The sequence below is a fragment of the Tamandua tetradactyla genome, chromosome 3, assembly GCF_023851605.1.
Source record: "Tamandua tetradactyla isolate mTamTet1 chromosome 3, mTamTet1.pri, whole genome shotgun sequence".
NCBI classification, from domain to species: Eukaryota; Metazoa; Chordata; class Mammalia; order Pilosa; family Myrmecophagidae; genus Tamandua; species Tamandua tetradactyla.
This window is the reverse complement of record NC_135329.1, coordinates 120405749-120431909: the sequence shown is the minus strand read 5'-3', so window position 1 is coordinate 120431909 and position 26161 is coordinate 120405749. Positions and strand designations below refer to the sequence as shown.

Below are 26161 nucleotides of genomic sequence, written 5' to 3'. Positions count from 1 at the left end.
AGATGATCTTCCTTCCCTCAGCCACAGCCATGTGATTCCTTTGGGAGATGCCCTGTCTAATATGACTGAGTATACTTGGCTGGTCTGTGGGTAGCTATCTCCCCCAAGCTGGCCCACAGATGGAACTTGTCCCTTTTGATCACAATATCCAGACTCACATTGGGTTGATCAGAGTCCTCCATGGGATTCTTAAACTTGGAACCACAGATCATATGAGTTAGACTTCTCTGATGGCAAAATTTGTGGGATTAAACTCTGAGGCCATGAAACTTCCTGTCATTTGGAGGAAGGTGGACTTCTGTGAGTGAAGGTGCAATGGCTACTTGCAGAGAAATGCAGAGGTGCAAGACAAAGGCTCTTCTCTTTTCCTCATTCCACTCCAGACTAAGCTTGCCAGATTGAGCAAATAAAAATGCAGAACACCCAGTGAAATTTGAATATCAGATAAACAATGAATAATTTCCTAGTATAAGTATGTCCCACGCCACATTTATAATTTCCTTTTATCAGAGACTTCTCCACCTCAGCACTCTAACAACCAGCTGTAGTGGTGACACTGCATCATTTTACCTCAAAATTCAAAGATAACTGCATCCTGTATTTTGTTTGGCAACCCTGCTCCAGATGTGTTGCCTCCTTACTGTTTTCTGATATTCCACACAATGCTACTTTAGAAACTATGCATGGGATGCTTTTCCTGTCAGCCAATTATTTTCCCCAGATATTGGTCTGGCCACTCTCTTTTAAAATCTGCTCAAATTTCAAGATTTTATTGTCAGCAATGTCATGCTGACCACCCCACCTTTACTCCCCATCACCCTTACCCTGCTCTACCTTTTCTTTTTCATAGTACATATTACATTAACATACTATGTAAGTCACTTATTATATCTGTTTTTATTGTCTGTCTCCCTCGTCTAAGATGTAAACTGCATGAGGGCAGGGATCTGGTGTACTCAAACCCCAACAGTGTCAGTGTCTGATATATATAGTAAGTGTTCAACAACCAACTGCTAAATGAATGACAGAGAATTCTCTCTCTTTCTGAGACCTATTTATATTCATTAAACTCCTTGAGCATATAACTTTCCTTTTTTGCCAAAACTTATTCATATTTCAGATTTTTGTGCAGCCCAAAGAGTTTTGGCTTATGTGAGGCCCTTCTAATAGTTGGAAAGAACAAGTACCTTTTCCTTCAGGTTTCTCATTCATTCATTTATTCATTCATCCAACTAAACATGTATAAGTGTCACTGAATTCTAGACACTATGCTGAACACTGGCGATATACAGCAGAATTAGACCTAGACCTTGCCCTCAAAATACTTGCAATCTGCAAGAAGACCATAGGCAAATTACTCATGTTCTCTGTGCTTTAGTATCCTGAACCAAAAACTGAAGGTAGGAATTGTACCCACTTCAGGGTTTTGTTATTCAGATAAAATTAAATGATAGATGAGCAGTGCCTAGCCTATATTTAATAAATAGTAGCAACTATTATTTATAGTAGTATATGTAGAGCTGCCACATTGCACAACTCATATATTCTATCATGTGAACAGTGTTCTCTTGGGTTGTGAATTGAAGAAAACTCACATAGGCATATGTGGCACTCTGGAATTGAGAAGAAAGACTTGTTTACAAATAGCCCAAGATATACTGTGATAGATATAATAATAAAAATACCCATATAGTACAAAAATAGCGTAACAAAGAAAGTGGTTGACTCCTGGGAACACATAAGGGCAAAATGGGTTTCTAGACAGAATAGCTGTCATCAAAGTCATGGAGATATGCCACTGTACAGTTTGTTAAGAGAATAAGAAGTTCGATATTTCTAGAGCAATGGTTGGTGGTTAGTGGGGATAATGGTCAGGGTATAGGTAGAGGGGCAACTTATAAGAGATATTTTATGTTGTACCAAAGAGCTTGAAATAGACTGTATACTTTATATCAATATTAAATTTTTTGAACTTGATATCTGCATTTAAGGTATTACATAAATGAATATTCTTGTTCTTATGAAATATACATGGAAGAATCAAGTGTTTAAGGAGCCGGATAGATGCAACTGATTCTCAAATGTTTAGAAAAGAGATAAATAGTTATTTAGATTATAGATGGATAGATATGTAGATGGATGATAGGTAGATGGATTGATGGATAGACAAAATGATACAACAAATGCGGCAACATGTTAAAATTGGTGGATTTGGGTATCTGGATGTGTATGGGAGTATGTTGGACTTCTCTGTTCAGGGTTTGTATTAGTTTTTGCAACTGTCTTGTAAGTTTGAAATCACATAAAATAATAAGTTTTAAGACAAAAAATAAGGACTTCGGCAATGAGTAGAGACACAAATTTGTGCTTTCAAAAGGTAGGTATAGAAGAGAGTATGGAGAGGCACGGGAGGCAGGGTGATGAGGAGTTAGGAGGCTATTAGAAATGACAGCATAAGGTGGGCCTGATCAGGTTTCATGAATTGAGAACTCCCTGATCCACCTGTTTGTTCTCTGCTAAAGTGCTTCAGTTTTTCAACAAGCCTTTCAGAGAGTATCCCCTATGTCACACACACCTCCCCCTCTGTTGAATGTGCAATGAGCTGACCACACTGAGACTCTTTCCTAGTTTCACAGAGAAAGCTGTTGGCAAGTTCACTCTGCTGAATAAGGCTGGGAGTGGATTGAGGGTTACCTCTTGGCATAGACCAACAAAAAACAGGCGATCTTTATACTGAGAGCAGCGAACTCCTCGCCCCTGCCCACTCCTCATTCTTCTGGTTGACCACCTCATTTTGGGGTTAAGATACTGCAGACTAAATAAAGCTCTGTGCATATAATTTTCTTCTGTCTTTTGTGATTATGTGCAGACACTATAAATAGAAGTTTTATTCAGGGTAAAAGCTATCAACTAGGGATCAGTAACTGCGTAACCATTTCAAAGACAAGACTGAAATGTAAAGGCAGAGACTGTTTGGCCTGGTTTTGCTTTTTCTAGAATAAAAGCAGATACAAGACTTCCTTTGCTTTTGGACAAAGGTTTGAAAATAAGTTTTTTTTTTTTCTTTTTTTGCTAGATAACAGTAGTTTACAATGTTGATATGGAAAGAGGGGGAAGATTAAAAAGGAAAAGAACTCAGAAGGTATCTTAGTTTGTCCAGGCTGCTGTTTAAAAGTACCATAGACCTGTCGGCTTAAACCAGAGAAATTTCTGGTCTCAGGTTCTGGAGCTACAAGTCTGAAATCAAGGAGTCAGCAGGGCATGCTTCCGCTTAAAGGGGCAAATCCATTCCATGCTTCCACGCTGGCTTCTAGCAGGTGGCTGGCAATCGATGGCATACCTTGGTTTGTTGCAGCATAACTCAATCTCTGCCTCTGGCATGGCTGCCTCCCTCTCTATCTCGGTCTCTTGCTCTATATTCAAATCTCCTTTCTTTATAAGAACACCAGTCATATTGGATTAGGGGCCACCCTAATCCTGTTTGGCCTCATTTTAACTAATACCATCTTTAATAATCCTATTTGTGAATAAGTTCACATTCAGAGGACCAGAGGTTAGGACTTGAACGTGTCTTTTTGGGGAACTCAGTTTAATCTGTAATGGAGAGCAAGAAACTTCTATGATACATTAATATACTCAAAAATTAGAAACTATAATCATTTTGTTAATCTTGGCTTTCCTGGGTAACTGGAAAAGTGGTTTCCCTCATAAATTAGAAAAAGAAGAAACAAAATAAGGCAAGAGCAGCAGCAGATTTGCACTTTTAAATTTTAACAAGCATTTGGTTTTTTTCTTAATTACTAGTTCTTACTTCAGGTTTATAGAGGTCTAATGTAACTTGAGATTGTGAATATTTGAAGTATACCCATAATAGAAGGAAATATGTCAAACCTTTGTTTACTCATCAAAACCCTATTCTTTCGTAAAATTCAGAGCCAGTTCCTGAGTGCAATTTTTGCAATCCCCAAGGGAAACTGGAGAATTAGTTCAGTGAGATAAGAAATCAGATTGAATGTGTATCAAGAAAGAAGGAAGTTATACTAAGACAAAGAAATATGATATCTACAGTCTCCTAATTTTCAGGAAGTTAGAAAAAAATGAAAAGTTTAAATTGGCTATAAACATTTTCAGATAAAGAAATTCAATAGTCATTTATTTAATAAATGTTTAATGTGCCATTTAACTGGAATACGTTAAAAAAAAAAAGTTCCTGGCCTCAAAGTGTTTAAACTCTATATGCAAATTAGGATTTGGGGAGAAAGAAGAAAGAAAATTAATGGTTCTTATCTGTTTTACCACTACTCAAGTCATGCGTTCTTTGCTTTCACTTAAGTTCCCTTTTCTAGATCTCTCAGTTGCCCTGTTGTATAGATAATTCAGGAATTATAATTTACACATGAAGAGATTCAGTAATGTAGTGTGCATTCACCTGGAAACGTTATCAATTTGCATTTAGAAAGTTGAATTTATTTTAAAGGTTTAATTTATGAAGAAAACGAACCAAAGACTACATCTTCTAAGGTAGTGCTTTCCAAACTTTTCAGAAGTAGCTCACGTGAAAAATGGTAATATCTGTACAGCACTAGGAGTGAATGGAAAAATTTTCTCTCAGCCTGAGAGAACGATCCCTCTTCAGAACCTCTTTCTTGCGCTAAAGGGAGCTTCAAATCTCAGGAAGTTGGTTCCTAAATTCTCGGGAACATATAACCCTTGTGGAGTTATATACTTCACTTAAAGAAGACAGAAACAGTTGACTGAGTTAAAGAAACAGGAAAAACGTCATCTTCCTAGTCTTAATTCTGTCCCCCAGCCCCACCCAGGCCCTCAGTATAAGGTAGATCTCTCTCTATTCGCATAATGTAAGAATCTGAGGTGAGGATGCAATGAATATTGCTCATATCTAAGATAGAATAAATCCGTTGACTAAACAAATAGAACAAATTTAAGAAGGAAGAACTGCAGTGACCAGAAAAATATTACTAATATTTTAATAATATTAATATTTTAATAAATATTATTATGTGTGTGCTTAAAATAACAAAACTATTGTTTCAAAATTCAAAATACAAAAAAAAAGATGAGATGAAAGTAGTGTTTGAGACTTCATGTCTATGTCCCTTTCTTGTTTTTGTTTCTTTGGGGGTTTTTTTGAGAATAAAGGCCAAACTCGAAACAAATTTTAATATGCATTATTCAGGAGTGAAATCTGCATCCAGAATAGAACAAAGAAATGTTTTCCACTGTGCTGAGTTCTCAACAGCAAGGTGTCAATGTTATTTTTAATTATAACTTTAGCCTTCTTCCTCCAGCATCTTCCTTTTAATTGATTGTGCAGCCTGAATTTAAGATGATATAGCTTGTCTCCCAGAGCTGCCTTACTGCTCTTTTCATTCCAAAGTGTAGATTTCACCAAAATCTATACAGTTTACATATCGAGGACTATGTTTTTGCACATTCAAAGATACTGGCTGAGATATTTTAGTTAAAAAATATTAACACTGATTTTTATTAGAAACCCCAACCCCCCAAAAAAAAAAAAATTCTACAAAGATGAAGAGGTGGACCCACACAGAAGCTGGTCAGTGTTGTCCTATGATAAGATGGAAAGACCTGGGCCCAGGCTGGACCCTGACTCTGTCTCTTTGAGTTTAACTACTTTCAGTCTCAATTGTCTCATCTGTAAAATGGAAATCTACTTCCGAAAACATCTAGTGTAGCAATTAGCACACTATAGATGTTCAGAAAATCTTAGTTCTCTCTAACTGATAGTCTCACATCCCCAGGCTCTGAGAAACAGAGGAAATTAGAAGGGACCCTCAGGTGCTTCAGTTGATATCTGGGCACCTTGGGCTAATTACTGCCCTCTCTCAGCAATCTGACAATTGCCCCACTGATTCATTATTCCAGACAGCCAGTTCTGTGTCATTCTTAGTCCCTAAATTGTCTTGTTAACATTTTGAAGTTTGGGTCCCTAATTGAGGATTTTCCAGCACATGGTCATCAAATATTTTGCAATTTGGCAGAATCTATGAAATATTCGTCACCTGATAACTTCCTCTACCAAAGATTTGTCCTGAATATCCTGACTATCCAAGAAGCTAACAATTCAGACATCCAGAAGCGAGCTGATACATGCTGAAAGTTTATTAAATTCAATGGTAAAATAGCTCAATAAAAATGAATAAACCAAACCACTTTGTCACTCAGTTAACCAAAAACAAAAATAACCCAGTGCAACTCAGTTCAGAAATATTTTTGGCAATCAGATAAACAAAGACCGTGTTAAGAATAGATAGAACATTTTAGCAAAAATCTTACTAACTAAAACAGAATTCCTGTTTGGGAGAACTATTAAAGGAAGGATTTTTTTTTTTTTTTTTGCATGGGCAGGCACCGGGAATCGAACCCAGGTAGCAAGAACTCTACCTGCTGAGCCACCGTGGCCCTGGGAGAGCTATTAAGAACCTGAGATTTTGAGGATTTTTGTCTTTGTTCTATTTTTAATGTCAGAGTTTAGCTCTCCCCCAGATATTCGTTTACTCCTTGTTGTAGTCAGATTAGGCTAAAATAGGGTAATAAGTAGTGCTAGTTTAGAGGCTGACCAAAACAACAGTTTATTTATCATTCATGCTGTATGTTCCACAGGGGGCTCTGCTCCATGGAGCCTCTCAGGCAGCCAGGGTGTCAACGGCTTGATCATCTTGTAGCTCTAGTGTCAGGAACTGGAGGCCTCTTCAGTCACCATGTTAGGAGAAGAGAAAAAGAAATTAAAGAATTGACCGCGGACCTTTCAATGTTTCAGACTGGAAGTGTTACAAATCACTTCTCTTCACGTTTTATTGGGCAAAAAACTAGTCGAATGGCCCGGCCTAATTTCTAGGGGACCAAGAAGTGTAGAAAAATGAATAGAATATTTGGAGAACAATATTACATTTCGCTTGCATTGGCCAAATTTAAATTTGTTCGTTAAGATTCTGCATTCATTTCCAGGCAAGGAACTTATCTTTTCCTCTTATTCTAATTCTTTAGCATTTGTAAATAAGTAATCAGTTAGATTTATTCTTCCGCAAAAGATACTAGTTAAGGCTTTCTCACTGACCGTCCACTTGTAATAGTACAATCCTAAATTTTCTGAGCTTCCCATTTAATGACTGTTTTGAATCATATTTCATCTAACTTACCCATTTGTAGAGCTTGCTTAACTGGAAAAAATACATATTTCCTTTACATAGCGACAAGTTCACTGGCGGCCTAACTATCTGGTTCACTAGGCCTATGAAAAGGTTGTCACAACCCTCAAATCTCATAGGCTTTTATCAAAGCAAAGGTCATCAGCAGTGGAAGGAGGAGGGAAACACCTTGTCCTCTGCATCCAAGACAGGTTTTGTATTTCCCAAAGCAGTCACAGATAATATATTTTTAATAACTTTTTTCTCATTGTTAATAAGAGTAATATGGTGCTTAGAAAGTTGCACTTGTTTAACTAATCTTTCATGGAATGGCAGTATCTCAAACAAGGGTTGGTTGTGATCATGACCCAGATATTTACCCATAGCATCAGCATGAGGGTTTTTAGCTGTGGCCAGGCAGGACTGTGAGTATACAGTGTGTGTGTGTTTGTGTGTGTGTGGGTGGGTGTGTGGGGGTGGGTGTGTGTGTACACATTTTACCGGTTGTTTTAGTTTGTATTTGTAAAGTGCCAGAATGTTATATACCAGAAATTCCCCCTTTAAAAATGGGAATTTATTCAGTTGCAATATGACTGTTCTGTGCTGGTTCGAAAGGATGTATGTATCCCCGAAAATTCATGTTTTAATCCTAATCCCATTTTGCAAGGGCAGTCGTTTCTTCTAATCCCTATTTAGTACTGTATGTCTGTAACTGTAATTAGATCATCTCCCTGGAGATGTGACTCAATCAAGAGTGGTTGTTAAACTGGATTAGGTGGCGACATGTCTCCACCCATTCGGGTGGGTCTTGATTAGTTGACTGGAATCCTATAGAACAGGAAACATTTTGGAGAAAGTGGGAAATTTGAAGAGAGCAGAACGACATAGCCACAAGAGGCAGAGAGCCCATCAGGCAGTGACTTTTGGAGATGAAGAAGGAAAACCCCTCCTGAGGAGCTTCATGAAGGGAAACGAGGAGAGAAAGGTAGCAAATGATGTGTTCGCCACATGCCTTTCCAGGTGAGAGCAAAACCCTGACCCTGTTCAGCATGTGCCTTCTCACTTGAGAGAGAAACCCTGAACTTCCTTGGCCTTCTTGAACCAAGGTATCTTTCCCTGGATGCCTTTGATTAGACATTTCCATAGACTTGTTTTAACTGGGACATTATCTCAACCTTAGAACTGTAAACTAGCAACTTACTAAATTCCCCTTTTCAAAAGCCATTCCATTTCTGGTACATTGCATTCTGGCAGCTAGCAAATTAGAACACGTTTTAAGGCCATGAAAATGTCCAAATTAAGGCATCCAGAAAAAGATACCTTGACTCCAAAGAAAGGACCAATGAAGTTCACATTTCTCGCTCAGCTGGAAGGGTACATGGTGATGTCTGCTAGCTTTCTCTCTTCATTTCATAAGGCTTCCCCAGGGGTGTTTTCCTTCTACTCCAAAGGTCTCTGGGTGTATGGGCTCTGTTGGTTCTGTTGGCTCTCAAGCTTTTTCCAAAATGATTCCTTCTTAAAGGGCTCCAGTAAGCAACCCCATGTTGAATGGGTGGAGACACATCTCCATGGAAGCCCTCTAATTAAAAGTTACCACCCACAATTGTGTGTGTTATATCGCCATTGAAACAATCAAAAACATCCCACCTAAGAATATTGATAAGGACTAAAGGACATGGCTTTTCTTGGGTACAAGTTAGCTTCAAACCAGCATATAGGGATAGCAAGAATTAAGGGTTAATTTGCAGGGACCTGTGTGCATCTACCTCAGGTTACTTGAAGTACTGAAAATCTAATAAACTGCCAATTTTCCACCCAATTGACCTTATTCTAAGGCCTATATTCAAAGAGGGCCTAAAATTTTGGCCCTCTTTTTTCTTTTTTCTCTTTCTTCTCCCTTTTCCATTTCCCTTGGAAGTTTTACTTTAATGCCTTCTGTCATGAGTTCAGTTTGCGATGGTAAAATATCTATGTGTAACCTGTGGAAATACATATCCAGAATGACCATCAATCATCAAGATATGATAAGAAAGAGTCATTGGCCTTTTATGCTAGTCCCTTGTAGGGATTAGGACGAGGAAGCTATGGCATTGTTTATATTAAGTGTGGATAACAGATACTGTGAACTGTCTCTGAATTATGCCTCTCTCCCTTAATGGTAGAACAGCTAAATTTTAGCCAGGAAGGTCACCAACAATCTCCTTCACAGCTAGATCAGGCCATGAGTTTTGACCAATGAGATATAAGCAGAAATGTCACTTTTGAGAAGTTCACTAAAAAGGAGAGAGAATGAGTTTTTCTCCTTCTTTCCTAATGGTTGGAATTTGATGACAGTGGTCAGAGTTCGAGTTTCTATCTTGGACCACGAGTTAGATCATTAGATGTCACAAGCTGAAGATGGGATGGTAAAACTGCATGAAAGAAAAAGCCTGGGTTCCTTATGACTTTTTGATGCTGCTTTATGAGCTCTGGACCATCATCTTTAGATGGGGGTGGGGGGTGGAATGGGCAGAGAAATGTACTTAAACCTTGTTTAAGTCATTTTATTTTGGATTTCTGTCATCACAGTAAACTTAGTCCTAACACACGCAACCTATAAGAACACTGATGGCCTTAACAAACGTGAATCTTCATTTTTCATTCTCTAACTATGTCCTTGGTTAGACTCTGAGGTTTTTGAACATGTGGGGAAACAGGTTGACACTGGCATTTGGCTGTTTCATACTCTTTCATCATGTTTCGAGCAAGTAACAGCTGTTTCCATGATTCGGTGCATTGGTTTCCTCTTCTCCCTTAAATGTCTAGCTTATCTGTCAGCTGCCCATCCTGGGGAAAAGCCCCAAACTTCCCCTCCACTCTGAGAGTTCTGTGCCAGAATCAGTCTTTGAATGCAGGTGAGAGAAGTCAGGAAGATACCCCTGCCTAGGAAGGGTAGATGAGAGGCCAATGGCTCTACAGCTCTTACCTCCTAAATGTCTCATTGGCTGCCAAACTAGGCTAGGCTGCCATCACTTTATTTCTCAGTAGTGGTCTCAGCCCCCAGTCCTCAAATCCATATTGCAAGTTGCTCTCAGATTAACCAAGGGGGAACACAGAGTAAGCTGCAAACATGCAATAGTTTTTTGTTGACTAACTGATCATTTTCTGCTTTTGTCATGATGGGCTATTAGAACAGAATTGGAGAGGAAAGATAGGTGCCACCCAACTGGTACTGCTCAATCCCTCTTTTTTTCTGTGGTCCATCCTTCTCTCTGTTCCCAGAGAGCCTGTCCCCCAACTGCCAGTGCTATCTTAAATTTATAGACTGCCTAGGCTTTCACATTCTTCTCCTCCCCGATCCACATAGCAAAGGGAGGTAGCATAGGGATTTACGAACACCATTTTACAGTGAGAAGACTATTTGCCAGTCCTCACACAGTGGGTTTGTGGCAGAAGCAGTAGTAAACCAGTTTCAAAGTTTTATATAGTCTTAAGTTGAGAAGGAGACCTGTAACTCTCACAACTCTCAAGCAATAGCATTCTACATAAGTTTTAGGGCTCATTCCTTGTCCTGACAAAGTAGTTAAGAGACGTGTTCTGGGACAGGCAAAAAGGCATGGCTTTAGAGTCAGATCGATGTTGGTGGACTTTGCTTTTAATACCGACTAACTGCATGACTTTGGGCATGTCTCTTAACCTCTTTGAACTTCAGTTTTCTTTTGTTTTTGCAAAATGGGGATATAATATATTCATTTTGAGGCGTACTATGAAGATAAGGGCCAATGCATAATTTGTAAGGTGGCTGGTACATGTTAGGAATTTGATACATGTTAGACATTTACCTCAATTCAGTTGGCATCTATTGATGTTCTGCTATAATCTAGGACCCATGTTGAGTGCTGAGCAGCCACCGAGTTATCCAGCCTCGGGCATGTATTCCACCTACTATAGTCAGCCTTTTCGTTCTCCCTTGTTTTCAATCTCTCCACCAGACTAAGCACATATACAGGTGCCTGGGCACCAGCTTCCTCAGATGAGAGCAGGGTCAGGTCAGGGCACTCCAATCTTTTCCACATGTTTGTGAAATGGGCCCGGTTTCCTAAGTGAATATCTGGACACATTTTTTAAAGTAGTCTTTAGGAAAAAAACAAAAACAAATACTTGTGCCATTGCTCTGGGTTTTTCACTGAAACAGATGAATCCATGATGCATGAAAAGGCTGTCAGGCAGGCTGAGGGATGCTGGGTGCTGGTATAAAGCTGGGCATCTATTACTCCATGCCCCAATGTGAGGCCTGTTCTCTTTGGTGAAGAGAGGCTTGGCCAGACATGCAGAACCATTGTAAAGTCCTGACAATAGACAAGCAAGAGGACTTGGCTCTGATGAGGAAATTCCCACCCCTCTTGAGTTTTAAAGGAAGGAAAGTTGGGGTCCAAAGCGTGCCTTATTAGAGAGAGACAAATCACCCAAACCAATCTTTATTATGAATGCTGAGCTATTGAATTTCCTCTGCTGTGTAAAGCCTATTGATTTTGTGACAGTCAGAGATAAGTTATGCTCATGGAAGCTTTTTTTTCCCTCCTCCCTTTTCCTTTCCAACATATTTTTTTCAGACATATTGGCATTGGGGATTGTTAGTAAAACTGTTATTGGTTTCTTTCAACTTAAGTGTAGGTCAGTGCTCAGGCAACGCTAAGGACCATTTTCTCAGTGGTTTCTAGTGCAAAATAAATGGAACAGGAATCTCCAGAGCTGCAGGTCACTCAGTTATGTTATTTCGATCTCTTGCAGGAATGCTCCCGGCATCCTAGGCATTTCTGGAATTCTGACATTAGCAAAGATCCACTTATTCACTCTTTGTCCTCTACTATACCATCTCCTCTTATTGACCCACTCCCTCCCCACTCCCTTCTCACCAAACCATATCAAAAGGTCAATCAACCAAGATGCTGAAAGGTGACTCTTGAAAGAAACACTTGCTACAACTTAAAATGCTGTGGTATGTGCATGCATGAGCATGTTCTTTACAAATAAAAGTTTTTTAAACTAGTTTTCTTAAAAGGTACAAATGTAACTTCCACATTTTACAAAGAGAATTATTCCTCTTTTCATAATTTATTCAAATTCCATTATATACACATATTTTGGCAATGCACATATAAACATGTAAAGACAAGGCATCACAGTTCATATAACTTGTGACTTTTGAAGAAAATTGTTACAAATATATCCAGATGACAATAGCATTTATGACAATTCAGATACTATTCTAAATCACAAAATAAGGCACAAAAGATATACATATATTTCCAAATGTACAATACTGAATAAGCGCAAATGAGAAATCCTCTAAAGTATTTAGCCAACTCCAAGGCATAATAAATATTCACCAATGCATTCACTCACCCACTTACTCATTCATTCATTCATTGAACAAATAAATGTTGAACAGCAACTACGTGCCAGGTACACATTAAGAACATTGTGTATTAATCCCCCTCTTTCTCTTTCTTTTTCTCTCTCTTTTAATTACAATTAGCCTGATTTTTCAATTTACTAATCTGAAAACCTACATTCAGATTAAACAGAGAAGGATGAAGACAAGAATTATCATCATATTCTCTTTTCCCTCATTCTCCTACCTACTTTAGAGAGAAGACCCTCTGCTTTAGTAAAGGGCCAAGAAGAAATTTTATAAGGACTCATGAAAGTGATCCTCTCTGGGACTGTTCCCACCATCAATGTGCCAGAATAACTTTTCCTAAAATTAACAGACCAAAACCCTTTCTTTTTCAGATAAGAAGCATCTCATGGGAAAAAAAGGTCCAGAGGCATCCCAGCTGGTAACCACACATTTGTTTCCAACAGAGCATATGATCCACTTGACAAGACACGATGAATGAGGAGGAAGTGGGGCTTTTGCCTCCTTCACAAGAACTAAATCAATTTTAATGCCTACAGATTAATTGATAAGTACAAAGTTTGGTTGTAGAGCTATTAGAAAGTTCCATCTACTCAAATATACTTCCATTTGCATCAGGCCCCAGAGTCAGACAGTTCTATTGGAAGCATAAAAATTTAGGGGTCAAACATTGTTGTTTAAGGGTTCATCTTTTGAAATATGTATCTCCAGGGAACACTGAAAATCTCGAGATTTTATGTGGGGAAGGTGAGGGGAATATATTCTAGAAATTGAACACTTCTTGGAAAAGCAAGTGCTAGGGAGGAACTTCAATGAAGTACTACATGTAAAAGGCATCTGGACAAATGTCTTACACCACTGCAAGGTGTTGGTGGTGGGGTAATGTATGAGCATTCATATTTTTTGCAGGATTGTTCTGTAAACTAACACCTTCTCTAATAAAGAAAAAAATTCAGAAAATAAAAGCATCTGATCAGATAAAAGGGGCTTCTAAGGAATGAAGAAGTAAATGATAGACGGACAAAGGGGCATAGAATGAAAATCTTTCTTTACAATTCTCTTTTAGGATGATTCTAATTATCACTTCATCTTGCCCTTTCCTCCAAAAAGTGGTACTATATGTTTCGCACTCATTAGATTTAATTAGGTTTATAATTTAACTCTACATAGAAATGGTTCCCACAATTTTCATTTCATGCATAAGTTCTTTGTAGTCGTACAAGATTCTTTTTGAAACCTTAGCCTGGTAGGCTTCCTAGATATCATTCTGAAGTTTTGTGGAAAAACATGAACTTGGAGATCAGACAGATTAGATTTAAATCCCTGATACCTGCCAGTCCTTGGGAAAATTACTCAACCTTTCTAAGTCTCAATCCTCTATAAAGTCAAAATATACCTCTTATCTCTTAATGCTCTTACAGTGATGAGAAATAATAATAATAATAATAATAAACAACACTTGACACAGAGTGGGTGCTTGGGACAGAATGGAATATTGTTCCCAACCCTTTCTTTCCTCCTTAGTACAGATGCTACTTACCAGTCCATTGTTGTGTGACTCATGCATGCCAAGTTTAACAGCCTTACCCCGTTGACTTTTGGCTCAGCATGGCCATGTGACTTGCTCTGAACAGTGGACTTTGGGGGGAAGTGATAGTACTAAGCAGAGCTTTGTATAAGCATCATGTGATCCTCTATGGTAGTTAGATTCAGTTGTCAACTTGGCCAGGAGAAGGCATCTAGTTCTGTTGCTGTGGACATGAGCCAATGGTACATGAACCTCATCTGCTGCTGATTACATCTGCAGCCGGCTAGGAGGCATGCCTACTGCAATGAATGACGTTTGACTTAATTGGCTGGTGCTTAAATGAGAGAGCACAATGTAGCACAGCCCAAGCAGCTCAGCATACCTCATCTCAGCACTCACAGCTCAGCCCAGGCCTTTGGGGATGCAGAAAGGAATCACCCCAGGGAAAGCTGTTGGAACCCAGAGGCCTGGAGAGAAGGCCAGCAGAGATCACCCTGAACCTTCCCATGTAAGAAAGAACCTCAGATGAAAGCTACGTTTCCTCTGAAGAACTAATGAAATAAATCCCCTTTTATTAAAAGCCAATCTGTCTCTGGTGTGTTGCATTCTGGCAGCTAGCAAACTAGAACATCCTCTTTACTTCTCTTAAGAGTCTTTTGTCCACCATAAAAGGCATGTCCCAGACAGTGCTGCCAAAATAAGGGCACATGGAGGCTGTTCAAGCCTAGGTGAGTTCACAGAGCCTAGCAGAGCTAGGGCCAATTTGCAGACATGAAAGCATGAAAATAGTTTCTTGTTAAGAACAACTGAAATTTCATTAGTGTTTTACCATAGCAGAAGCTGAATAACATAGAGTTCAGGAAGTGTGGCACCTTTCCTTTCTCCTCGTAGAGTTTTTTTGCAAGTTAAAAGAGATAAGGTAAATAAATCCTTTAATTCAGTACCTGACCCATAGTTGGTTGCTTCCTCCTCCTCCTCCTCCCCTCCTCCTCCTTCTTTGCTTACTCTTTCTCTTGTTTTCACACTTCCTGGTTTTATTTGGAGTTCTGGTGTTAACTACATGGAGCTGTTACTCAGATTTTCACCCATCAACATGGTTCTCCTGTCTGAGCCCACAATCAAATCAGTTTTGCTTCTCACACCTCATCTTATTGAAGGCCCTGGTGCTGGGAGTTAGAGGCTCCAACATTAGGTAAATGGTGAGATGGTGGCTTTCTTGCTAGAACTCTGGTCCAGAGGCAAGAGATGGGAGCCTCAGACTTGCAGAATAAAACATTATAGCTGAACTCCAAGACTAATATGAAGGAAGAGATGAAAATAAAAGTCACTGACCCTCAAGGAGAGGAATTGTTGAATGATTACACTGGCTAAATAGGTCCCATCCTTAAGTCAGTTGTTGTTGTTACTTCTATCAAGCCCAGTGGTTGGTTACAAAGAAAATCTAGGCTATGCTGGGTTGTTACACAGTGTTGAGTATCAGAGGCAATTTTGAATCCATAACCTGGAAGTTAGCTTGATGAGCAAATGGCACAGGACTCAGTGTAAGGGATTCACAATAAAATCCTGAGAAAAATCGATAGGGGGTTAAAAATCCAAACCTTAAGATTGAGGGGAAGCCAAGGAAGGAGCTGGAAAGACCTAATTGGATGGATGTCAGAGCACAGGTTCAGGCACAGGGGGCTCAGATAAATTCTCACTGATTTTTGTGGGGGCTGCTTATCTGTTAGGGAGCTTTAGCCCCAGCTACCTGTCTTAGTCTACTGGGGCTGCTGTTATAAGATACTGCAGACTTGTTGGCTTAAACAGCAGAAGTTTATTATCTCATGGTACTGGAGGATAGAAGTCTGAAATCAAGGTGTCAGCAGGGCCATGCTTCCTCTTAAAGGGGAGAATTCATTCCTAGCCTCTACCTTGGCTTCCGCAGATGGCAAACAATCGGTCATATTCCTTGGCTTGTGGCATAACTCAGTCTCTGCCTCTGGCACATGGTTGTCTCTCTCTCTCTCTGTCTGTCACTATCTCACTGACTGTTCTAGTTTGCCAACTGCTGGAATGCAATATACCAGAATCAGAATGGCTTTTAAAAGGGGGGATTTAATAAGTTGCTAGTTTACAGTTCTAAGGTCAAGAAAATGTCCAGTTAAAACAAGTCTATAAAAATGTCCAATCACGGGTGGGCCACAGTGGCTCAGCAGGTAAGAATGCTTGCCTGCCATGCCCGAGGACCTGGGTCCGATTCCCGGTGCCTGCCCATGTAAAAAAAAAAAAAAAAGTCCAATCAAAGGAATCCAGGGAAACATGCCTTGGTTCAAGAAGGATGGTAATATTCAGGGATTCTCTCTCATCTGGAAAGGCACATGGCAAACACAGTCACAGTTTCCCTCTCAGCTGGAAGGGTACATGACGAGCAAGGCATCATCTGCTACTTTCTCTCCTGGCTTCCTGTTTCATGAAGCTCCCGGGAAGCAATTTCCTTCTTCATCTCCAAGGGTTGCTGGCTGTGTGCTATCTGCTTCTCATGGCTATGTTGTTCTTCTCTGCTCTCTGAATCTCCTTCATTCTCCAAAATGTTTCCTCTTTTATAGGACTCCAGAAACTTATCAAGATCCACCCAAATGGGTGGAGACATATTGTCACCTAATCCAGTTTAACAACCACTCTTGATTAAATCACATCTCCAGGGAGATGATCTGATTACAGTTTCAAACACATGGTATTGAATAGGGATTATTCTACCTTTATGAAGTGGGATTTTGATTAAAACATGCTTTTCTAGGGTCCATACATCCTTTCAAACTAGCACACTGACTATGTCCAAATATCTTCTGCTTATAAGGACACCATCATATTGGATTAAGGGCCCACCCTAATCCAGTTTGATCTCAACTAATAACATCTTCAAAGATCCTGTTTACAACTAAGTTCATATTCACAGAACTGGGAATGATGATGTCTTTTAGTGTGAGACAATTCAATCTGTAATCTTTTTTTTTTATTTTTTTATTAATTAAAAAAAATTACAGAAAGAAACACAAACATTCCCAATATGTGATCATTCCAGTTTACATATATAATCAGTAATTCAGAATATCATCACATAGCTGCAAATTCATCATTCTGATTATTTCTTAGAACATTTGCATCAATTCAGAAAAAGAAACAAAAAGACAACAGAAAAAATAAAATGAAAACAGAAAAAAAAACATGCACACCATACCCCTTACTACTCCCTTTCATTGATCACTAGCATTTCAAACTAAATTTATTTTAGCATTTGTTCCCCCTATTATTTATTTTTATTCCCTATGTTCTACTCATCTGTTGACAAGGTAGATAAAAGGAGCATCAGACACAAGGTTTTCACAATCACACAGTCACACTGTGAAAGCTACACCATTATACAATCATCATCAAGAAACATGGCTACTGGAACACAGCTCCACATTTTCAGGCAGTTCCCTCCAGCCTCTCCATTTCCTCTTAGATAGCAGGGTGATATCTACTTAATGCATAAGAATAACCTCCAGGATAACCTCTTGACTCTGGTTGGAATCTCTCAACCATTGACACTTTGTCTCATTTCACTCTTCCCCGTTTTGGTGGAGAGGATTTTCTCAATCCCTTGATGCTGGGTCTCAGCTCATTCTAGTGTTTTCCTCAATCCCTTGATGCTGAGTCTGAGTTCATTCTTGGATTTCTGTCCCATGCTGCCAGGAAGGTCCACACCCCTGGGAGTCATGTCCTACATAGACAGGGGGCGGGTGGTGAGTTTGCTTGTTGTGTTGGCTGGAGAGAGAGGCCACATCTGAGGAACAAAAGAGGTTCTCTTGGGGGTGACTCCTAGGCCTAATTTTAAGTAGGCTTGACCTATACTTTGTGGGGTTTAGTTTCATAAGAACAAACCCCAAGACTAGGGGCTCAGCCTATAGCTTTGGTTGTCCACACTGCTTGTGAGAATATCAAGAATTCAACTTGGGGAAGTTGAGTTTTTCCCCATTCTCACCATTCCCCAAAGGGGACTTTGCAAATACTTTTCTGCTCACTGATCAAATCACTCTGGGATTCGTTGGGGCATCACTCTGGACAAGCCAACAAAATCTCATGTCTTACCCAAGGTTCCATGTACTTATGTTGTTCAACCAAACTATCTACATAAATTATATTAGGAAATGCACTAGTCAAAATATAAATTTTGTACAAATAAACATTTTTTGCTTTAGTCTCACACATAAGTTGAAATTTTAAAATATGAATTACCATCTATTTTCAGCACCCTGCAGTAATGATATTCCTTTGTTCTTCCTCATGCAAAAACATTTTGTTTGTACATTTAGTCACTGTCATTATACACTCTAGGCAATCCTAGATTATACCATCTCAGTCTTTGTTGTCTTTCTTTCTGATTTCATTTGTACCCCCAGCCCTACTCCCTCTATAATTCTCACATTCAGCTTCATTCAGTGTTTTATCATAATTGTATTACAGTTAGGTAGCATTGTGCTGTCCATTTCTGAGTTTTTACATTCAGTGCTGTTGCACAATCTGTATCCCTTCAGCTCCAATTACCCAATATCTTACCCTATTTCTATCTCCTGATGGTCTCTGCTACCCACAAAATTCTCCAAGTTTATTCACTAATGTCAATTTATATCATGAGACCATACAGTATTTGTCCTTTTGTTTCTGGCTAATCTCACTCAGCATAATGTCCTTAAGGTCCATCCATGTTGTTACATACTTCATAACTTTATTCTGTCTTATAGCTGCATAATATTCCATCATATGTATATACCACAGTTTGTTTAGCCACCCGTCTGTTGATGGACATTTTGGCTGTTTCCATCTCTTGGTAATTGTAAATAATGCTGCTATAAACGATGGTGTGCAAATGTCCATTTGTGTCCTTGCCCTCACGTCCTTTGAGTAGAGACAGCATATAGATGGGTCCCGTTCCCTAATCCATTCTGCCAGTCCATGTCCCCCGATTGGGAAGCTTAATCCTTCAACATCAGTGTTCTTACTGCCCGGGCTTTTTGCCTTTTGGCTTTTATATGTCCTTCTAATTTTCCTTCTTTTTACCTTTACTCGTGATCTACCTTTCTACACTCTTCTCCACACCTCTCTCTTCTGTCTTCGTATCTGTTTCTAGTGCTCCCTTTAGTATTTCTTGCAGAGCTGGTCTCTTGGTCACAAATTCTCTCAGTGATGTTTTGTCTGAAAATGTTTTAATTTCTCCCTCATTTTTGAAAGAAAGTTTTGCTGGATATAGAATTCTTGGTTGACAGTTTTTCTCTTTTAATAATTTAAATATATCATCCCACTGTCTTCTTGCCTCCATGTTTCCGTTGAGAAATCTATGCATAGTCTTATTGGGCTTCCCTTGTATGTGATGGATTGCTTTTCTCTTGCTACTTTCAAGATTCTCTCTTTCTCTCTGACATCTGACATTCTGATTAGTAAATGTCTTGGAGTACATCTATTTGGATCTATTCTCTTTGGGGTACACTGCACTTCTTGGATCTGAAATTTTAAGTTCTTCATAAGAGTTGGGAAATTTCCAGTGATAATTTCCTCCATTAGTTTTTCTCCTCCTTTTCCCTTCTCTTCTCCTTCTGGGACACCCACAACATGCATATTTGTGCACTTCATATTGTCTTTCAATTCCCTAAGTCCCTGCTCATATTTTTCCATTTTTTTCCTTTATTTTCTTTTTCTTGCCAGATTTCAGATTTTCCATCCACCAGTTCAGAAATCCTATGTTTTGTCTCTTGAAATCTACCATTGTAGGTTTCCATTGTTTTTTTCATCTCTTCTACCATGCCTTTCATTCTCATAAGTTCTGTGATTTGTTTTTTCAGACTTTCGATTTCTTCTTTTTGTTCATTCCTTGCCTTCTTTATACCCTCCCTCAATTCATTGATTTGGTTTTTGATGAGGTTTTCCATGTCTGTTCGTATATTCTGAATTAAATGTTTCAGCTCCTGTATCTCATTTGAATTGTTGGTTTGTTCCATATCTTCAATTTTCCTAGTGTGATTTGTTATTTTTTGCTGGTGTCTAGGCATTTAATTACCTTAATTAGTTTATTCTGGAGATTGCTTTCACTTCTTTTACCTAGGGTTTTCTTGCTGGATGAATTTGTTGTCTATTTGTTCTTTGACATTCAGTTCAGCTTTTTCTGGACCTCTAGCTTAGGTTTTCTTTAACATAGGAGAATTTTTCAGTTCTTTTTTTCTTTGTTTCTTGCCCTGCTTGTATGGTGTCTTCCCCCCCCCCCCCCAGGAGGGTCTACTTAGTTATTATAGACCCCAGCTGGATTTTCCCAGACCAAACTGGCCTCCTATGAGGAAGAAAGATTCACCTGTGTCAGTTTTCCCTGAGGGTGAGACCCACCAGGTTGACAGACTTTCCTGTGAAGTCTCTGGACTCTGTTTTTCTTATCCTGCCCAGTATGTGGTGCTTGTCTGCCTGCAGGTCCCACCAGCATAAGATAATGTGGTACCTTTAACTTTGGCTGGGGGCATGGTGGAGACAGAGAAGAGGTTGTAGGCTGGTTTTAATGGCTTCAAATTACCAAGCCCTGGTGTCTTAATTCCTTGAGAGAGGGATTCCACCTGAGTTGGTCTTCACGCCTCCCCTGGGGAAGGCACAGGTTCCAGACAAGCCCTCAAAATGAGTTTGTTCTGCCTATGCCTGGGGCAGTTGCAGCCTGAGGAGCCCTGCTGCTGTATCCAAAGGCAGTCAAGAATTTGTAGAAACACAGCCACAAAAACTTCTGCTTCCTTCTCTTTTTTTCCTTTTTCCGTCAGCCCTGCCCCCTTGGCGCTGTGGCAAAAATGAGCGACCTCCGCTTTGACCAGGTTCACCTGAGCTGGGGCCTATTTTTAGTAGTCAGATTTTGTTAATTAATTCCACAATTGGCGTTTGGTTGGGCTCAGCCCCTACTGCTGGTAAAGTCTGTTTCCTTTCCCCTCTGGGAAGCAGCCATGGGGGAGAGACACCAGCCACCACAGCTTGGGGAAATCATGATTCTGGGGGGGTTCCAGCTGGTCCAGACTGGGGTATGCTGTGTGTCTGGTCACTGACATGACCCCTGGAGCTGTTCTGTATTGTTTCTGGTTATTTAGTAGTTGTTCTGGAGGACGAACTAAGACACGCACATTGCTAACCCACCGTCTTGGCCTGGAAGTCTCAATCTGTAAACTTACTCTAAGGAGAATATTTAGCCTCTGAGATATTCCTATAGACGGGGGATGCAGGGCAGTGATCCTCTGGAACCATAGAAATAATATGTCCTTCCAGAGTTCAGTAGATGTGTGGGAATTGAGAAGGGCAAAATAAAAGAACTCACTAAAAGCCTGCCCCATTATATAGAAAGAATTTTTTTGTGCACCTGATATTCATAAACTGATACTTCCTATCCAGCACAAAACCCAAATTATGTAAATAGTCACTTGAAATATGAAAGGATTCAGGAAGCTAATAGAATTTGCATTCATTTCATTTTCTAACTTTTTTGTGGGGGAGAAAGGCTTAGGTTGTTTTCAAAACATACTGCAACTCAACTTTTCTGTTATAAAGGTGTCTATGAAATGAAAAAAAACCCTTCAGAAATGAAAGTTTCATTAGGGAGGCTGGTAAATCTCCTATGGGATGTAGGAAGACTCATTAGGTGAGAACTTAAAGAGCTGGCATGGTTTATTAATAATGCAATAGCTAGACTTTGTCATCCTCTTTCTGCAGATTTACATCTTTGGAAACAAAGGGTCAAAGTGCATGGGAAAAGCATCGGAAGTCCCAGAAACCTCTGAGCCAGCAGAGTCAGCTTCCACAGTATTTTCGCAGCCTGCCTTCTCAGTTGAATTCCTCTTACACATGCTCTGTGCTACACACACTAAACCATGTGATGCCTGTGCAAATACCCTGAGCTTTATTCTATCCTCTTTGTATCACCAAAGTCTCTCTTGAGAGTCTCCCCATCTGTTCTAGTTTGCTAGCTGCTGGGATGCAACACACCAGAGATGGATTGGCTTTCAATAAAAGGGGATTTATTTAATTGATGTATAGTTCTTCAGAGGAAAGGCAGCTAAGTTTCAACTGAAGTTCTTTCTTATGTGGGAAGGCACAGGGTGATCTCTGCTGGCCTTCTCTCCAGGCCTCTGGGTTCCAACAGCTTTCCCCGGGGTGAATCCTTTCTGCATCTAAAAAGGCCTGGGCTGAGCTGCAAGTCTGAGATGAGGTATGCTGAGCTGCTTGGCTGTGCTATGTTGAGGTCTCTCATTTAAGCTCCAGTCAATTAAATCAAACATCATTCATTGCAGCAGGCATGCCTCCTAGCCCTGCTGATGTAATCAGCAACAGATGAAGTTCACATGCCATTGGTTCATGTCTACAGCAATAGAAGTAGGCAACTTCACCTAGCCAAGTTGACACCTGAGCCTAACTACCACCATCCTAGAGGACAGCTCAGATACCACCTTAAACATTGCACCTTCTTCACCTGGATGTGGTATCTTACCCTTTAAATTCCCATGGCACTGGGGTAGAGGGGGTGGGGGAAGGTGGGGAGATGTGGGGGGAGGTGGGGGGAGGTGGGAGGTGGGAGGTCGGGAGTGCAAGGGTAGTTCACTGGTAGAATTCTCACCTGCTATGCAGGAGACCTGGGTTCGATTCCCAACCCATGCACTTCCCCAAAACAACAAACAAACAAAAAACTAAACAAACAAAAATTCAACAAATGGTGCTGCAACAATGGGATATTCACATGAAAAAAGAACGAAATGTGACCCTGCCATACAGTATACTAAAAAAATTTCTCATGGCAGTTTGTCCATCTCTCATGGCACTTGCATTTTCTACTTTTTATAATAATACTATTATTATTATATTATATTAATACTATATCACTTCTAGACTATAAACCCCTTGAGGGCAGGAATTGTATTCAATGCCTCTGTGTACCAAAGCAGAAAGAAGGTGTGCAAGACAATTATTTCTTAAATTGAAATAACAAAAATTAATAATAAAAAGTACAATGTGAATTATTTATGTTCACATCCCCCTCTCCTTTTTTTTGTTCAGTTTTTATGAATAATTCTATAAAAATATTTATACACATAGTTTAAATGAGTTAAATACTTCTAGGTATTTGTTGAAAAAGTTGTGTCGAGCCCAAATCTCCAAGGGCAATATCTTTCAATTGCTCGCTGTTTTTATGTTACCTCTATGTCTTGAAATTGCTTGTTTTTAATACTCTGTTTTGATTTTTTCATCTCTGGCCTTACCTATTCACTTCCTACTCTAGAAGATAAGGATTTAACCTCCCTGGATCCTCCTGCTCTGTCACTCATGTACATTTTGTGTCTTCCGAACTCTAATATAAAAGTAAAATCTTAATTTTGGTTTGAGCAATATTCAGTTTTGCATAATTATGAGTTATATAATTGTGATTTTTCCTCACAAATTTTTCTTTTCCCTGGAGTTTATAATTTTCTGTCCTTTCTTAGTTTTTATATGCTCATTAGTAATTAAACTCAAATTCTCTTACAATTATTTAATATTTACTCAGTGTTTTCAGGTGCATTGGGTCTCTAATTAACTTCACATTTTTTTTTGCTTGGGCAGGCACCAGAAATCGAACCCAGGTCTCCAGCATGGTAGGCGAGAATTCTGCCACTGAGCCACGATTGCACCACCCCCAACTCCATCTTTAAAAAAATATATATTGTGGTAAAATATGTATAACATAAAATTTCCCATTTTACCAAAACATATCCATCATGTAAAACAGAAACCCTGTACCAATTGATCATCAATTTCTCATTTTCTTTCCCTTCAGCTCCTAGTAACCTATAAGATATTTTCCATCTCTATAATTTTCTTATTCTGAATATTCCATATAAGTGATATTGTACAATACTTGTCCTTTTGTGTCTGGCTTATTTCACTCAGGATAGTGTTTTAAAGTTCATCCTTGCTGTAGGGTATTTCAGGGCTTCATCCTATTTTATGGTGACTAATATTCTGTTATATGTGTATACCACCATTTGGCTATTGTGAGTAATGTTGCTATGAACATTGGCATACAAATATCTGTTTGAGTCCCTGTCTTCAATTCCTTTGGGTATATATATATATTTATATATATAGGAGTAGAATTGCTGGTCGTATGGTAATTCTATCGATTAATTTCCTCTAATTGAAAAAATTTCTCCAGAAGACTTCTGAACTGCTCTAGTCTGTACTGTTATCTCTGACTGCACAGCAGTTCTGGGTAAACTTCTGTTGCTACCATCACAATGGAGTCCTCTCACCTCCCTCCTGGATTGATCCCATGTCTTTGTCTCCCTAGGTGTAGTAGAAGAAACTCTCAAAAAAAACTCCCCTGAGAGCCATTCAGAGAAGGTAAATTTTTAAGATCCTCAGGCTCAACTGATGTTAGGACTATCTGTAAAATTCTAATTGTAAAAAAAAATTTCAATTGAATTTTAAAAGTCTTTTTCCATTATCTTCATGTTTCTAGTAGTTATTTCTGAGAAATCCATAGCAATTCTAATTCCTGATCCTTTATATGAGACCATTTCTTTTCTCTCTGGAAATGTGTAGGATCTTTACTTTCTCAGTGGTTGAAAATTTCACAGCTATACCTTGATACAGGGTTATTTTTGGTTCACCAAATGGTAGAGACTCAAAGATAGAGATTTTTCAGGAATATTGCAGGTTATTTTCTAATCCATTTAAAATTAGTTTGTTATCACAAGGTGTTTTTAAATATCTTAAACAACTATAATCAGTGTTCATGTAATTTTGTTTCATTGGCAGAAAATGCTGTTAATCCCTAAAATTTTTTTCAGAAACTGAGAGTAATTGGTAGAGGTGTATAATTATGACCTGGACACTTGAAACCGTGCAACCTGTTGAAATACCAGGTGTTTAACATCAGCGCTAGATCTTATGACAGGAGCAGTTGAGCAGGAAGGAGCTAAAATGGTCAAACAAAGCAATCAAGCATCTTGAGATTTCGAGTTATTTGTGTCCAGTTTTACGAGTTCATGACTTAGCCTTGACATGTTGGATGTGGCAGTATGTACAGCACTCTGCAGATACGTAGGACAGTTTGTCTGTAAGAAAATTTCTCTTAAGGTCATTCATTAGCATCAGAGGAGGTGTTGAAGGGGCCTCCACAAACATGAGACTTAAAAATTTTTATCAGTAATATATTAAATAATTCTTCCAACAAAAATCAGGGTCACATAGTGGGGGAAAAGGAGACTGTTATATTACTTTGTAAGAAAAAAGTTCTATAAATTAAAGAACATGGAATTATAATTACAGAACATTCTGATTAACTCATCCATAAAATAAGATGTATGGTAAAGGTCACCAAACCTTAACAAGGGACATAATTTAGACTTGTCAAAACACCTTGAATTATTCCTTTGGGAAATTAGAGTTTGCTAGTTATAGAGTCGGCTTCACTAATCCTCAGTGGGGTAGAGCAGGACTTGGGACTGGCTTTTCCCGGAATAGGGAGAAGGACTTATTATATATGTGACTAACATTTCTCACTTTGATCAAAAAGTCTTCTGCAACTTCTGCTATCAAACATTGATTTCCTTTTTTCTTCAAGTCCCTTCTTTACCTTCTTGGATAAAGTGAAATTTTTGGCTCTGATCTTGAAAAGTTTCCATAGAAAAGAAAATTTCCATTTTCTTTCGGTTTATATCTTTTCCATTTTCTTCATAGCTGGTTTCAACCAACTTTCCTAATCATGAAATGTTCACTCCAGCTCCCTTAAAAAAGACAAAAATAGAAATCAAAGGGCAAAAATGAAAACCCAACTAGACTTCACATGCTTTGAAATGATGGATAAGAAAACAATATAAAGTGGGGAGAGGAATATGACATTGTTCATAGTATAGTATAATATATGATATGATATAATAAACATTGTTTATAATAATCGGGCATGTATGTATTAGCTTGTTAAACTGCTGGAATGCAATATACCAGAAATGGAATGGCTTTTCAAAAGGGAATTTAATAAGTTACAAGTTTACAGTT

At 39.0% G+C, this 26161-nt stretch overlaps 1 long non-coding RNA gene across 1 annotated transcript in view; it reads right to left on the bottom strand.

The window, feature by feature from the left end:
* Window positions 1-6483: 6483 nt before the first annotated feature.
* Window positions 6484-26161, bottom strand: part of LOC143676318 (uncharacterized) — a 127725-nt gene continuing 108047 nt past the window's right edge. Inside the window, exon 3 of the long non-coding RNA XR_013171998.1 lies at window positions 6484-6732. This is a non-coding gene — a long non-coding RNA (uncharacterized LOC143676318). The remainder of the gene's footprint in view (window positions 6733-26161) is intronic.